Source organism: Thermobia domestica, chromosome 1 (assembly GCF_964235325.1).
Source record: "Thermobia domestica chromosome 1, izTheDome1.hap1.1, whole genome shotgun sequence".
Classification (NCBI taxonomy): domain Eukaryota; kingdom Metazoa; phylum Arthropoda; class Insecta; order Zygentoma; family Lepismatidae; genus Thermobia; species Thermobia domestica.
In genome coordinates this window covers 282099346-282116438 of record NC_137454.1, presented here as the reverse complement: position 1 = coordinate 282116438, position 17093 = coordinate 282099346, and the positions used below count along the sequence as shown (strand labels likewise).

The 17093-nt window shown below is 33.8% G+C and overlaps 1 protein-coding gene across 1 annotated transcript in view; it reads left to right on the top strand.

Annotated features, from left to right (window-relative positions):
- LOC145661147 (ARL14 effector protein-like) overlaps positions 1–14899 on the top strand; it is a 103560-nt gene extending 88661 nt beyond the window's left edge. The window contains exon 4 of the transcript XR_014126886.1: positions 12520–14899. The gene's annotated coding sequence lies outside the window, so the exon portion shown is untranslated. The remainder of the gene's footprint in view (positions 1–12519) is intronic.
- Positions 14900–17093: the final 2194 nt, after the last annotated feature.

Sequence of the window (17093 nt, the reverse complement as noted above, 5' to 3'; positions counted from 1 at the left end):
AGTTATCCGACTAAATTTATCAAATTCCCTCTAAAGACAGTATTAAATAATATTGCACAACATTATTAAATTAATAATGTACTGAATAATATTTCCAAGTTCTCGTACATTTCACACGACATTCCATCAAACAAAAATGCGTGAATGGTATTTTATTTGGGATGCAGATTATTGAAATATATTCTGTAGTTGGTAACCCTGCTGGCAAGGGATGTTTTGATGTTCCAATTGTGGCCACAATCCGCTTACCGCTCTGTCGACCTATATGATAAATAAATGTAGGCCCGATTTTTAACTTCTTCACTATTTACGACAACGAATAAGACATTAATTAGTTACTCACCTACTACCTAAAACTAGGTATGGTACTGAAACTTTTTATAAATATAATAATTAAATTATGGTTACTAAACTGTGCTCGTGGGTACATGGTTTAAAACCCAAACTCTTACCTTGTACCCTTAACTTCTATTCACGTTTAATTCATTATCCTCACAATATTTCGATCCTGTCTGAAATTATTCTCAAGGACGGGCGTGATGCTAGCCGGGCCTTTAGATGTTCTACAAACGAAACGGATTTACCAATTACAGCAATAACCTCAGATTCTACAGCAATTACCTTACCCTGAAAGAAAAATGAATTTGATAGTCTTAATAAATGAAAAAAAAAATACTGCTTTAAAACAACATAAAAGACCCAAAAAGTAAGAGTGAAAGTGAATACAAGTTTTCAGTTAGGAACAGATGGATGTAAAAGATGAAGGAGAAAGTGGAAGTGTGGGTGTGTTCTCTTTTCACTTTCTGTGTATGTTTAACTTGTTATTCTTGGATTGGTCTTTCATAATGTGCCTGATGAAGGCGGCGTAACATTGCCGAAAGTGTTACATAAATATTATTAAGATATATTTAATCTTCAGTTCTGTTTTATTAATACAATAATAAATCTAATATATATTTTTTAAAATCGTAGAGAATCTTTAAATTATAGTTCAGCTTATGAAAAGAAATAAAATTTACGTACAAAATTTTATATTGCCAATTTGCTCTAAGCAAAGTCACCAATTCAGTTTGTAGGCGTCAAAAAAGGAACACTGAAAATATTTCATTACGTTTTGAGACTTTAATACTATCTAGAAAGTAGATTGCAATTCTTTATTATTATTATTATTATTATTATTATTATTATTATTATTATTATTATTATTATTATTATTATTATTATTATTATTATTATTATCTGGGTCTTTTGCTTTTGGTAAGTTAAAGATTATACTTGTACTAACTCGGAGAAACAAAGACTAATTTGCAAGAGGTGTACTCTAAGATCAATGTGAAATGTTCAAAAATATATATCTTTAAAGTCTTTTGAGTTTAACGTCCCACGGTTTTACTCTTTAGGCTAAGGGAGACTATGATTAAGGCAAATAAATGATGATGAAAAAATTGGTGGAGTGAGAAAGTGAAAGGAAACAGGAATATCCTGAGAAAACCCACGGACACGATATTGTCCACCACAAACTTACTTGGACGGGGATCGAACCAGGGTCCCTACGCGCCAAAGGTAAGTTAGGGATGGCCACATTTTTTCGAAAAATACTTTCTCGAAAAATGGATTTTTCGAAAACGAAACACGAAAAATTTTTCGAAAAACGAAAAACGAAAAATTTTTCGGAAAACGAAAAACGAAAAATTTTTCGAAAAACGAAAAACGAAAAATTTTTCGGAAAACGAAAAACAAAAAATTTTCGAAAAACGAAAAACGAAAAATTTTTCGGAAAACGAAAAACGAAAAATTTTTCGGAAACGAAAAACGAAAAATTTTTCGTAAAACGAAAAACGAAAAATTTTTCGGAAAACGAAAAACGAAAAATTATTCGGAAAACGAAAAACGAAAAAAATCAAAACAGAAGGAGATGGAACACGAAGGGACGAAACGAAACTGATGAGAAATTTGAAGTTGCGAAAGAGCAACATTTCCTTCCCTGCCTGGTTTGATTGAAGTTATAAACAAAAGAAAAAAAACGCATCATTACATACAGATAAGCTTTACTCCCTGACTGAAATTGAATAGTATCTTATTTCGCTGATGCGGCGTGTTCTAATCGTAATAGCTATTTGAGACTGCTTTTAGCTAGCTATCTCGTACTCGCCTTTGTTGATACGGTACGTGGTTTCGTATTCGCTGTGACTGAATATTTTGGTAACAATAAAAGATTGTTGTTTAGAGAAAGGACACGTGTCCTACGATATCAACACTTCTGATATGTTTATTGGCCTAGTGGGAGAAGCATTAGTTCGTTATGAGGAATACCCAACTGAGTTCATTATATCAGTTACCAACGCAGAGCTTGTTTCGAACTATATAAGATAACTGCAAGAAGAGATATTTTCGGGAAGTATTTACAATGGGAAAGTCGAATATATGGGAACATTTCACTCGTGAAAATGATGGTGTTTCTTCAAAATGCAATTACTGTCGAAGTATTATCCACAATCGAAATTCAACGACTGGCTTGTGGTACCATTTAAGATCACGACACGTTGGTGTTATACAGGAAACATCAAGATAGCAGTCACTGGAAGAGATTATTGAGGCCGAGGGTGATCCAGAGATGGAGCCACAAAAGAAACAGAGGTGAGTGATTGTACATTGGTGTCATTTGAATCTTCTAGCCCCCTCCCCGAGTGGGGTAGCTAAGATTTATTTAGAGGATACTCGTGTTTGACACTCTTAGAGTAAAAATAAAAAAAATAACGTGACACGAACACACTTAGTGGACTATTTATCTTTACACTCTTGTAACTTTTAGAATAATATAAAAAAAGGCTGAAATTTTGTTACAAACTAAGGATGCTACAGTATCACAAACATCCACAAAGATCCAGGCCCGTGCTGGCTTACTAATGAGGGCGGTGGACAAGTCTACCAAGAGGGCGCTCATACAAACGTGATTACGTTATATATATATATATATATATATGTGTGTGTGTGTGTGTGTGTGTGTGTGTCTGTGTCTTTTGGAAGATTTAATTCCTGTCTCCAAGATAAAAAGAAAAGTATAGACCAACCTGGGTGTAGAAGTGCCTCGGAGCGATGACCATCCGAAAATTTTCGGAAAAATGCAAAAACAGACATACTCCAGAACAAAATGTCGGATTGAAATTGGGCAAAAGTGAATGTCCATTATTGTTAGTCATAGATTCCATTAGTGTACAATCGGATAAAGTGCAGTGGCGGTGCAATGGTGGCTCCCAAAGAAACTGGGGGAGCACAGTTGTCTTCAATATTGGGAGACGGGCAGATTTAAGGCTTTTTTTGGTGGCGAAGGGGCAGATGAGACTCAGATGAATCTGCTTTCTGAGGTGAACATGTATATTATATATCAGGCGATGTAGATGAAATAGTGGTAAATATCAGTATTACAAATCAGTGCCATGAACTTATTCTGAAATCTGAATACATGCATATTTGTAATTGGTATGCTTCTACTTAGACCGCATTAAATTTTAGGACACTTATTTTATAATAACTTAAATAATGACTTTCCCAAAACTATGAAGAAAGAAAATAAATTATGTATGACTCAAGAATACTATTATTTGAGAAAAATGATGATGATCTCAATAGCATTATAGGAATCGTTACAGGAATTAAATAAATAGACTAACAATAATTAAAGACGAATTTAATGTATTGAAATTGGGGGGCAGGCTCCCCATTTCCTCGGGATTTATGCCCTATCTACAGCTGATACAATTTTCCAGCATGAGGAGAGGCACATATCCTTTTCTGACACTTATTGCAATTTGTGTCCAAGTAACGGGAGCTGAATTAATACAGATTGGTGTGACGTAAATACGCCAGGATACGAAGTTCAGTTTGAAATATGAAAGAATACGATTCTTTTTTTAAAATGAAACAAGCCAAGAGACATCAATTTCATCTCACTTTCCTTTGTGGCAGTCGGACACAAATCATCACATTTCTCCCCCAAAAACACATTTCAAATCGAATTATTGAGGGGACAGTCCCTCGTAGTTCCAAGGTTGGGGACATGTCCCCCTCATCCTCTCGGGATTTGCGCCAATGACTATATGAATTTAGTATATAGAACTGATATACAGAAGGACAATTAAAACCACTTCCCTCTAACGTGGTGTTTCGCAGGGTGCTGTATGCGCGGGACGCACTGCACCCTTCACGGGCTCTTCACCCACAGTAACAGCATGTATTCATTTTATAGAACTAAGCCATACAGAAAAATAAATAAAACCGTTTATCTTTGATGTTGTTTTGCAAGGGTGCCTTGACGGGTTCTTTTCCAACGATAACAGTATGTATATTGTATAGAACTGTGCCATACAGAAGCACTAGCGGATCCAGAGGTATCGTTTGGAGGTGCGGTTCGCTTTCTGGAAGATGAGATAGCCTGAAAGTGACCAGAATTTTAATTTGCAAAAATGGGACACATATGAATCCGGGGCTGGAGAGGAGGGGGGGCGTAAACCTGATTCTCAGATTATATTTTGTGACCCGATTATTATTATTATTATTATTATTATTATTATTATTATTATTATTATTATTATTATTATTATTATTATTATGAAAGTATATTCTTTCTCTAGAGTTAAATTCAATACGAACTTCTGTTTCGGAGGCGTGGCGGTATCATAATTCACTTCACACTTAGTCACCACAATATATCAGATGCACTGTCTTGCACAGTACTTACACAAAGTACTATATTGACGATTGCATTTATATGTCACCTGTTATCTGCCACGAGCCTCTCCCATATCTCCTCTGTGTATATAAATATAGCTTCCCTTTGTTTCACTAAAGTGATCGCAAGAAAACATGAAGTTTGATATAACTATCAATTTCATTATCCAATAGAATGCCTTGACGTTCGTCGACCCCTATCCATGACATTTTTTTTTCACTGTCTCTCTGATCTGATCTTTGATCTATGGCGCTATGGAAAGAACATTTCCTGAGGGCAAGATGTTGGATTTCCGTTACGTTTCGTTTTGCTAAACTCAATATTTCACCATGATTTCAGTTTATCAACATTATTGACATTTTCTTAAGTGCGCATTAAGATTGCGGCTACATAAGTCGTACCAAAATCTTCTGATGTATCAAAGATGAAGAAAACATTTCTATGATTGGTATAGAACCCAGGATTCACGAGGAGTTAGGGAGTCATTGATAAGCCTTGACGTTATGTGTGCATGGAATAGTTCATTTCTCAAGAAAAGCTCCCAACTATACTCAATTGATGCATTTAAAGATGAATGTGTAAGGAATTCAATTTCTGGTACATTCAGGAATTTTTAACTTAAGCAGGAGAGAGCAAGAAGACAAATATAGGATACTATTACAAAAGTGTAGACCTCTATACATAGGGTATTTTGATTTGTTGCTTGAGCTTAACGTTCTATGGTAGTGACATGACGGCTAAAGGAGACGTGCACTTATTGATTGTAATGGAATCCGAACCACATTTTTCGTTGAAATGTACCCTCAACGGGAATCAAACTGGGGACTTTAAACACCGTATAGGGTATTTTGTCAGAATACTCTGCTTTTGCAGTGGTATAATTGAGTATGTAAAAAAAAAAAAAAAAAAAAAAAAGACCAGACGAGGAAGAGGGTGTTGGAAATTGGCTCTATTAATTCATTTCTTAAAAGCAGCATTTAGAAACATGTATGCCTACAACAACAATAAAATTATATTATAGTAGCCTTTACCTAGGTGGGATTTCGCTCCCAGACCCCCAATTTGTTCGGAATACGGCCCTGTACAATGTAGAAAATGCTTCTACGTGTATTGTGGCACAATATTTTGCGTTCTCCCTTCTGTGTCTTTCATATACATATAACTGAATCGAGCTAAAACGCTGTCACGAAATTCAAACACCTCGCAAGGCATTTTAGTCAACCCTCACCTATTTTTTTTTTTCCTTTCTACTGTACGTTAAGTGGCAAAAAATGCTCAAATACATGTTTCATTATTTTAAATGAATAATCAAATTAGCAACTTTCATGTCTCTAGCCGTAAGGAATCCCGAAATATAGGCATCTTATAATAATAATAATAATAATAATAATAATAATAATAATAATAATAATAATAATAATAATAATAATAATAATAATAATACAAAACGCTGAAATATGTATTGAATTGTTTTAAGTGAGAAGTCCATATATCTAATTCCATGTTTCTAACCTTCAAAGATTCTTAGATATTGATATCTTATTATGATAATTGCAATCCCCGCCCCCTTTTCTTTACACCTCTTTTCCCCATTTTACTGAAGTATCAAAAAATGTTGAAACGCATTATTTTAAATGAGAAATCAAAATCAAAATTTCAGTTTTCTAACCTTAAGGGATTCGGAGAGATGATCATCTTATTAAAATAATTCCCACCCCATTCCCCCTTCCTTTCTTTGAATTTCCCAAAAATCCTTCCTTAGTGATACCTTAGATCGAAAATCTTATCTACTGTCCGAATTTCAAGTTTCTAGCTTAAGCGGTTTGGCCTGTGCGAAGATCAGGACGACTTCTTTATATATGATTACAATAACAGCTTGTAGCTTGTATTATTTCCTAAGAAAAGATGAAATGCCATTAAAAGTCACAATGAATGTTTCCGTGTTGAACCCCAAAAGTCACAGTTCTTTGTTGATGTAGTAGCTAGCGGACATACCTTTGATAATTGATGCATGAGGTTCTGTGGTTTGATACAAGGTAAGTGAACATAGAACGCACTGCAGTGGTTCAGATCCAACTTTAAACTCTAGTTCTCGTTCTGTAAAGCATCGCTTTTGACAAACGACATAAATACATATCAATCAATCAACCAACCGAAAAGTCTCCTTTTAGATTCAGAGAGCTTTTCGGTAAGGAGCGCTGAATATTCTATATTTCTCTTTATTCAAAGTAAACGTAATTGAAGATTCGGGTTTTGAATCACACATCATTTTTTTCTAGGATATAGTTTTAAAATATACATTTTTAGTTCAAAGAGTGATCCATCTTTCCTTCTTCCTACAGCTGTTCGTTCAACGAATAAATCATTCTCGCTCGTTTGCGGCTTATGGTGACAGTCTCAAGGAACTAGGGACAGAAGTATTCACAATTCAAATATGTCTGTATTAAGTACCATACATTTTGATTAGACTCTGCTAGGCTTGTCACACAGATTGGATCGGCCAGATTGAAAAGACAATATTTTTATTTCCGAAAGTAAACTGGAAGTAAAATACCTTTGGGGGAGCGGTCGCCCCCTCTGCCCCCACGTGGTCGTGGATCCACCAATATACAGAAGAATAAATTAAACTTTTATCTTTGATGTTGTTTTGCAAGGGTGCCTTACGTAAAAGGCGCACTGTACTCTTCACGGTTTCTTTACCCACAGTAACAGTAAGTATTTATTGTATAGAACTGTGTCATACCGCAGAATAAATTAAACCGTTTATCTTTGATTTGGTTTCACAAGGGCGCCTTACATAAAGGGCGCATTGTACCTTTCACGGGTTCTTTACCAACAGTAATAGTATGCATTCATTGTACAGAACTATGCCATACAGAAGAATAAATAAAACCGTTTATCTTTGGTGAGGTTCCGCAAGGGCGCCTTATATAGAGGGCGCACTGTAACCTTCATGGGTTTTTTACCAACAGTAACAGTATGTATTCATTGTACAAAATTGTGCCATACAGAAGAATAAATAAAACTGTTTATTTTTGATGTAGTTCGCGAGGGCGTCTTATGTAAAGAACGCGCTGTATTCACCACCAGTTCTTTAGCAATAATAAATGTAAGAATTTATTAGATCTATATATATAAAAAAGTTGTACCTTTATTTATAATGAGATGTTTGGGAGGGCGCACCGGGACATGTCCCGGTGGGCCAGCACGGGCCTTCAAAGATCCAAATGTTTTAGGCTTCTATAATAGTAATAAATAATAACTTGGACGATGCATGCACATCCACAGCACATTAGCACATTACATACTATGATCATGATATGATTTATTTCAAATAAATAGGTACAAAGTTGTCATCATAGGTATTCTGCCATTATTGGCAAGTCACTTGCCGCAACTGAGAAGCTTCCATGCTCCTTAGTCTTCACGTAAGGGATTGAAAATTTGACTTTTTTTCCAGAAAGATTTTATTTCGATAACTGCTTGGATGAGTATCATATCCAACAACATAGAAGGTTTTCAACGGACGTAAAGATCATAATGCAGTTTACAGCAATTTGATATCTCAAACTGATCTGGAGATGTGATACACATTGGTAAAGTTTGCAACACTAGTTAAAATTATGTAATTGCAAGAATTTATTGTAATTACAAGTACCAAAATCTGTTTCTGTAATGTTATAAAAGCAAAGAGAATCAAGATACATTACGAACAATCCCCAAATACGTCATTTTTAGGAGTATCACTATCAGTATTCACGTTTTTCATATCTCCTGAACGATTTGAGATATCAAATTGCTGTAACGGCTCCGAGAAGTTTACGTCTTTTGAGAATCACCTACGTGATTAGACGTTCTGTTTATGTAAGAAATTTTTCGAAAAAAGTCTAATTTTTAATTTCTTGTATTCATTCGAAATAAGCCATGGTCATAGTATTCGACACTAAGGTATTTCGGGTTTGCATTTCACTGTCCGTCTCACTTCTATTCATAGACAGATCCAGGGGGAAAGGTTATTCACCTCCCTGAGTTTCACAATCACCAGTGCTGCAAAAGTCGGTGAGAGAGAAAACAGAATCTTTCACTACCTTCTTTCCTCACCGTTGAATTCGTCCTGAATCCGCCTCTGCTTTTATTAATACTATTATCAGGTTTCTAAAGTTTAGATGCTTGTCATATTGCAGCGTCCTTAATTTGCAACACTGAATAACAAATTTGTGTTGTAAGGTTTCGTTTAATATTTAGATTTGAGATATGTAATAACATGGCATAGTGGCGTTAAAAATATAACTTTATATTATGTTGGCAACACTATTAATTTGTTGGTACTGCAGAGTTTATTAGACAGAGTTCCCTTGTCGTTATTTGCATCTTACAAAATTCCAGCCATTTTTGTCAATTAGTTTCAAAATTACATGGGCGTATCAAGATAAATGGCCCATCTCAAATTTTTATACTATAAAGTGGAGAAGTTCCATATAATATAAGCCTAATTAATCATTTTTTTCTTTCTTTAAATGTAAAATCTCAAATGATTGTTGTGTTTTCTTCTTTTAAAGAGACTCAAAATATTTTTCAAGTGAAAAGAAAACATATAAATAGAAGATTCGCAATCTAGTTTTTATTTTAAGCTCAACACCTTGCAAATGTGTTCCGATGATGATGAGGATATTGGTTTTAGTTTAGCGTCCTACTCAGCTATAGAGACGTGAACTCAGCATAACATGAGATACAAACCACTTAAGCTCCAGGCTGGAATCGAACCCGGTCTCCCGAACCGAAAACGCATATGCTAAACATATAGTCACGAGGGACCTCGAATGGGGCTGCGTAACTAAGGGAGATGCTGATGAGCAAAATAATGGATGAAATGGTGCAACGCTATGAAATGAGGAAACGGGAGAACCCCGAGAAAACCCACGAGCACGGTGTTTGTCCACCACAAGGTCCACACGGTGCGAGCTGGGATCGAACCAGGGATTCCAAGCACCGGAGGTGAACGCTCTACCACTGAGCCACCGCGCCCCCATAGGAAATTGTTCAAGGTTATGTACATACAAAGCTCAAGCGACTGAGACATTTTCTCAGGTCAACATGTTCTCTCAAATTATGAAGTATTGACTGTATCCTATCGTCAACTTTCATATACATGGCTTTTCCGTTCTTTTGAGTAATGCTTAGCATTTCCATTCTTCTGAAAACATGATTACATATAGAATCTTCCCTCAATAGTCTTCACAAGACTGGAAATGTGCAGGGGTTCTGGATAATATTTTGTTTAAGCATTTGTGTCAGTCTTCTACTGCTTTATTTGTTCGATTCCTGTGACTGCTACAATTCCAACTTTCCGGAGAAAAATTTCGATTTTCCAGCCATTGCTCCTAATCATTGAAGACTTCGACTCTTCGTCTAATCGGACAGCCTCCATGTTGATCAACAAACCATCAGAAATATACTCTACGGGTACTAGTGCCAGTGTTGGACACATCCGGACGTGACTGCGAATCTCTTTAATCTTGAGATTAGGGATGCCACATTTTTTCGAAAAATACTTTTTCGAAAACTAAAAACGAAAAACGAAATTTTATTCGAAAAACGAAAATTTTTTCGAAAAACGAAAAATTTTTCGAAAAATGAAAAACGGAAAATTTTTCGAAAAACGAAAAACGAAAAATTTTTCGAAAAACGAAAAACGAAAAATTTTTCGAAAAACGAAAAATTTTTCGGAAAACGAAAAACGAAAATTTTTTCGAAAAACGAAAAACGAAAAATTTTTCGAAAAAACGAAAAACGAATAATTTTTCGAAAAAGCGAAAAACGAAAAAACGAAAAATGAAATTTCCGAAAATCGAAAAACAGATTTTTCGAAAAAGGCCATCCCTAAGGTAAGTGCCGCCGTACTTTCCCCACCACCACAAAAAAAAAAAAAATGCTTAAAAATGGAATAAGAAACAAAATATAGTGTGTTTTTCACTCATAACACTTATTCCTAGGCTTAAGTTATGTAGGTTTAGTGTAACTTAAAAATGTTTTACAATATTATTGCGGTTGAACTTCATGTTAAGTCAATCTGGTTAAATTCCTTTTTGACATTATGTATTCATCGTTGCATTTACATTTCGCCTCATATACTCCAAAATTCACCAAATATACGAAATAATGTGTATAACCTATTAATGTCATATTAATACTTAAAGCGGATATAAAAATGACAGTGAATTCATAGTTTTCGGTACACTTATTGGACATAAACATCAAATATCCTCGGAATGCAAAGGAAATCCATTTATAAATAGATATACAAGCGATATTATTCTAAGTTGCATTAGAAATTACGAAGACTTATTTGCTTGATTTTTCCAAGGTATCTAACAAGTAACCGGTCTTTCTTAGATTAACAATTAATTCCGATTGTCTATTAGTCTCTCCTAGTGAGATATGAATCAGCTGACTGTTGATTTCAGTTGACGAGACTAACCCACATGCTCTTAAGAGAAAGATTATTCACACTTTGGATTTTATCTTATTAGAGTGTGCCGATTTCTTTTGAATGTAATAATAAACACAATTTGGTAACGAAGTTATTATTTTGCCTACGAAACGTCAAACCCAAACTATTTAAGTTATTCTTTTCAAGCGCAGTCGTTTGGTCAGACCTCTTTTATTTTATCATGTTTCTAGTAGTGAAAAAAGTATTGTGTGGCCGATGGTTGGACAGATTATAAATATATACCGTACAGTGGGTGATCGTTCTAAGAGCTTTCCATTGAAGACGACTTGTTAGAAAAAAGATATAATTCTTATTAAGAAGATATCTAACATATTGCTCTTCAATTCGGAAAAGACATCCTGACAAAATATCATCGTATTCTAAGGAACGATGAGGATAACGTATTTTGAAATTAAAATCTTATTACAAACTTCACCTCTCTGAGGAAAATATTGATTAAATTTGGCGTTTTCCACACACGACGAAAGGCACCAGAAAAATGAATATACAGATAGACAAGTGTGTATGTTGCACAGTAAAACTCATTGTACTATGTAGAGTTAAAGAAAAAAATTTAGAAAATTTATCATTATATACTTGGAAAAAAAAAGGAATTTTTTAAAAAAGAAACTAACTGATTTATCAATATTAATATATTGATAAATGGTGTAAACAACCGATTTCTTTTTCTCTATAGGTGCGAATTCAATAATACATAAAGGGTGAAAAGATGCACGATTGGACCGCTACGCAACCCGATGTTTACTTTCTAAATACATAAAGAGATGAAATTCTTACTTCTATTGCTTTTTTCTGTTACAAGCAATTACAAACATTTCCAAGGTTCTGAAGGAAGGGACTTAATACGTGGGATCTGATCCAGGACCAGGGTTCATTTTGGTGCAGTTGGCGGATGTATAGACCAATATGCAACAGCAACCCTCACTATGTTACTATTATTTACTAGGTTAGCTACTTGTAAAATCGACTATTTCTATAAAAGCAAGTTAATGGTCAAATTAATAGCATTAAAAGCATAATGATAATACATTAAGAAGTATTTTAAGCTAAATTCTGACGATATAAGTACTTTTTATATAGCACTTCTGTGGTATTCATTATATTTGAAATCACTCTATCATGGTTCTTGAAGCAGTAATAAGATTCTATGGCAATTTAATATATCTATTTCCTTTATATATATATATATATATATATATATATATATATATATATATATATATATATTACCTAAAGTGCAATTTGTAAGCAAATGTAAAATGAAAATTTTATATTTCAGATTAACGATACCCAGCTTCATGAACCTGTCAAGAAGGTCGCTGGCACGCGTTATTCTTATCCATCCTTCAGCATCAGAAATTTGTGTGTGTTTAAATGGGACATTATCTTAGAAGACTATGCTGCCGTAACAATTTTGTAACTGCTTTGACGATTATTCTATTTTTTCCTGTCTCTTTTATGTACAAATATTATATAAATTGTTTTGTTGTTCTAAGTATGATAAAATTGCTCCTGTGTGTAAGTCATTTATAAAAAATATCAATGAAGTTAGTATCCAAGTACAAATTTATGTATTTATTTTTATCAATCTTATATGCATTACAAAATATGATCCAGTATGTAAAATTACTCTTCATTGTTCGAATATTTAAATTTTCGTTAATAATGTCATCCTATCTTTTATCTATATTTTCTTTTTTCATATTGAGATCCGTATTCCGTATTATAATAGATATCTTTACCATAAATAAAAAGAAATGTACTTGAGGTCTATTATATTAGAAATAAAAATTTTGATCTCAATACAGAAAAAGGAAATATAGATAAAAGGCAGGCGACATTATTAAAAATAAATAAATAAATTCAACTATAAGGCTTTTGCATACGGCATCATATTTTGTAATGTATGTAGGATTAGGAAAGTAAGTACAGAAATTTATAAATAGATAATAACTTAATTGAACTTTTTTAATATATAAAAAAAACTTATACAAAAGGGATTTTTATCACATTTATTTAATGCGTGAAAATAAGTGAAAAAAATACATGAAAAATCATCGAACTGTTTACAGAATTATGTCAGCACTGCCTGTCTATGAAGCTGGATTATTGTTAACCTGAAATATAAAGTTTTTATTTTATATTAGTTTATAAAATGCACTTCAGGGTCATATATAATATATAGGAAATATAGATATTAAATAGCCATAGTCTTGTTACTGTTTCGAGAACTGTGATAGAGTAATTTCAAAATTGATGAATACCACTAAAGTGCTCATATAAAATGTGAATAGCCAACATCTCAGAATTTAGTTCAAAACATCCTGAAGAACGGTGTTCAAGATTTAGGGTTGAAATATTGACGAGAAATTAAAGAGTAGTATTCATTGTTGGAATATTTAAGGTTAGTATAGTGTTAAATGTATGTATACTTCCTTAATTTATTATAAACAATAAACTTGAATTTTAAAAGTATAAGCGTCCCCGTATTGGTCTCTAATGTAGCTATTGACTTTTGTCATTTTTAAAAATCTTTCTGCCTTTACTCTGATAACAAGCTCAACTAAGTGCTTAAATTATATTGACCAAGACTCTATGGAACTGAAAAACCATTCAGGTAAGAGTTACATTAAATTCTTTTTATTTCAGTGGCTTCTTGCATTTCAATCTACTTCAAGATTGCTAACATTTCTTTAAAAGCAATCTTCCTTAAAATGTCAGTTATACTGGTAAGTAGGTAACAAACGATAACAATACTACTTTGATTATTTTTTTTTAAATAGTATTTCAAATTTGCTCTTTCTGAAGACATTCTTAAAAAGCTGTCTCTTTCTATACATGACGAAATCGAAAAAAATATAGATACATATACTTATCTATATGTATATGTATCTACATTTTTTCGCCCGGATATTTTAGTTGAGAAGGGCATTTATTTCTACTTTGTTTGCCTTTGAAAAACTGATGAACAACCATTGATTCAGACTTGAAAATTTATGCCCTAGTCTAGAGTTAAAGAAAAATCACTACAAAAAAATGAAAACAGTATATAATAATTGCCTTCTTCCTATACAAGAAAAGAAGTGAAAATTCCTTCAAGAGGTATTTAAAATTGCATATGTATCTATTATGAAATTATAATCTTAATCCAAAGCCCTCCCCTCTAAAGAAACTCTTCTGTACTTAAATCGAATTTCTCGCCTTTCACACATGAACAAACCTTATATAAAAACGTAAGTTCAAGCGCTAGTCGCCATGCCAACTGAGAGAGCAACTACCCATTTTTGTACTTCAAAATTTAAAGCAGCAAATGATTTAAAAAGAGAAAAAAAAAAAATACATTGTTCTGGTTACGTTTTCCTAATGCGTATAATTGTAAGTAAGGAACATTTGACCCGCACGAACTAACATAGGGTGAAATTAAACTATTTTACACGTTTATCTTAAAAAGAAAGTCAAATTTACTTACGTATATTAAATTCTTCTGTCAAATAATGTAAAGGCCTCCAACATTAATAAATTTCTGTTTGGTGCTAGAAGATTACAGTCTAACCAACTAATCAATCATTCCCCACGGAACTGAATCTAATATGCATGAAGACCATTTCTATATATGTACATTATATAATAACACACAAGAATACTGAAACAAGAGTAAAGCATTTTGTCATTCGTTTGTGGCTGAAATTTACAAGACAGATTCTTCGGTAATGTAAGTAATCCTTGCATGTATAAGAGAACATTTCAAGGACTTATTCCGGTTTCATTACTTATGTACGAATACTGTTGTGCAGGACACCGAAAACAGCATGCTTCACATGTGTATTTGATATGTAACAATAAATAAATAAAATTACCCTCTCAGTACTAATTAACAGAAAAAATCTGCACATTCAGTGAATCAAAGTAACAGGAAAAATGGACGAATGGACGACAATGAATGAACAGGAAAATGGAATACATAAGTAAAAAAAATGGACTGGGGGACGTCTTGGTATATGTTAGAGAAGACGTTAAAGTGAAAATATTAGATCAATCCTCCAGTTTATATTCCGCTTCTGCAGAATACCACATGCTCGATCTGAATATACAAAATGAACATATTCTATTAATCTCCGTTTATCGCCCACCTAATACAAACTTTGAAAATTTTGAAGAAGCAATCTCCCAAGTTATCCCCAGTAGAGTAACATCATAATTATGGGGAACATGAACTATGATCTTTTGACGTCTAAATCCGAGGTGTTTCGATATAAAAGCTATATTAATTCTCAATCTTTCTTTTTGTACGTTACAACCTACTCACAGAACTGAGACGCACGAATCTTTAATTGACCACATAATAGTCTCTGATACTTGTAAAGTAACAAATGTAGGTCAAGTATCCGTGCCAGGTAGGACCTCTTCTGTTTTCCTTATACATCAACGATTTACCTGAACACATCACCCACTGCAAATATCACTTATAGCAGATGACATACAATGCTATTTAACCATTAATTCTCTAAATTTAACCACCGCGATTGATCACTTAAACAGTGACATCGAAAGTATCTGCACATGAAACATTAACAATGGATTGCAAGTAAACCCAACCAAATCAATATTTATCATGCTTGGTTCTCGTAAACTACTCTCCACAATCAATATTACAAGCCTACCGATTGTTCTTGTAAAAATGTAGCAATTCCTGTAAGCGATAGCGTCAATAGCGTAGGACTCCAGACCGATAAATTCTTAAATTGGACAGACCATATTAATAGAGTATGCAAGAAAGCATACAGCTCCCTTCATTCTTTTCAGCGTTTAAAAAACTTCCTTCCGGAATCCATTAAAGCGTCCCTGGTTCAATCATTGGTAATCTCTCATTCAGATTATTGTGGGGGCCGCGGTGGCTCAGTGGTAGAGCGTTCACCTCTGGTGCTAGGGGTCTCGGGTTCAAACCCTGCTCTCGCCAAGTGAACTTTGTGGTGGACAAACACTGTGGTTTTCTCGGGGTTCTCCCGTTTCCTCCCACTTTCTTCATTCCACTATTTCATTCATTACTCATCATCACCGTCTCCTTTAGCCTAACCGGCATAACCGTGGGACATAAAACTCAAGAATTTCATTTCATTTCATTTCAGATTATTGTGATGCACCATATGTTGACTTAACCGAAGATCTGGCAAAATGTTTACAGCGCATTCAGAATGCCTGCGTTCGCTTCATATTTAATAAAAAGCGCTTCGACTATGTCTCCCATTGTTATCAGCAACTAGGATAGTGCGATCTAAGCACCCGCCGCCGCATTCATTCTCTAACACTTTTATATAAAATAATTAATTGTAAAAACCTACTTATCTATCCTCTAAATTTAAATTTCTCGGCGATACTCACCCGCTAAATACCCATTCTAAAGGAAATACAACACTCGCCGTTCAAACGCACAAATCTAATTTCTTTTCCAAATCTTTCACACTATTTGCCACCAAAGCTTGGAATTACACCCCTGAAAGTATCTGAAACTCTGATTGAGTGTTGACTTTTAAACGTCGGCTTAAAGAATATCTTTATAATGAAGGTATTCAGTTAAAAAAAAAAAAAAAAAAAAAAAACTAAGAATCGTTACACACGAAACTATTCCTTGCGTTACCATGCAGTCGTTCGTTTTTCTTTTTTCTCTCTCTTTCTATTTTTTCTTATTTTCTTTTCTATTCCTTTCTGATACATGTGTATGTACGTATATATTATACACAATTATTTAAGTATGTGCATCATTTTATACATAGTCAATCAAAGGAATGTATTTTATATGTTATATATAATCAAGATTGATTTCTTTGTTTCTCTCTCCTTGTATAGTTTAACATG